Consider the following 279-nt stretch of genomic DNA (forward strand, 5'->3'; position numbering starts at 1 on the left):
GAGATCGAAAATAACGAAAACGGAAAAAGGAGAAACGGAAAGAAAGAGAAACAACGATTTCTTTCCACCGTGTTCGAAAGTTTACACTGACTCTTTTAAGTTTCGTGTTTTGCACACAACACAAAAACGACGTTACGAAGTTCAGTCTTGTGTTTACCGAGGTAGCGGGAAGTTTGTGTTTTTTATCATTAGGATTTTTACCACAGAGAAAAACAAAAGCGGGGGGGGGGGGGTAGCTTCTGATACTGATAGTCACATCCGAGTCAAGATGTTCCGCGC

Source organism: Penaeus monodon, chromosome 30, assembly GCF_015228065.2.
Source record: "Penaeus monodon isolate SGIC_2016 chromosome 30, NSTDA_Pmon_1, whole genome shotgun sequence".
Classification (NCBI taxonomy): domain Eukaryota; kingdom Metazoa; phylum Arthropoda; class Malacostraca; order Decapoda; family Penaeidae; genus Penaeus; species Penaeus monodon.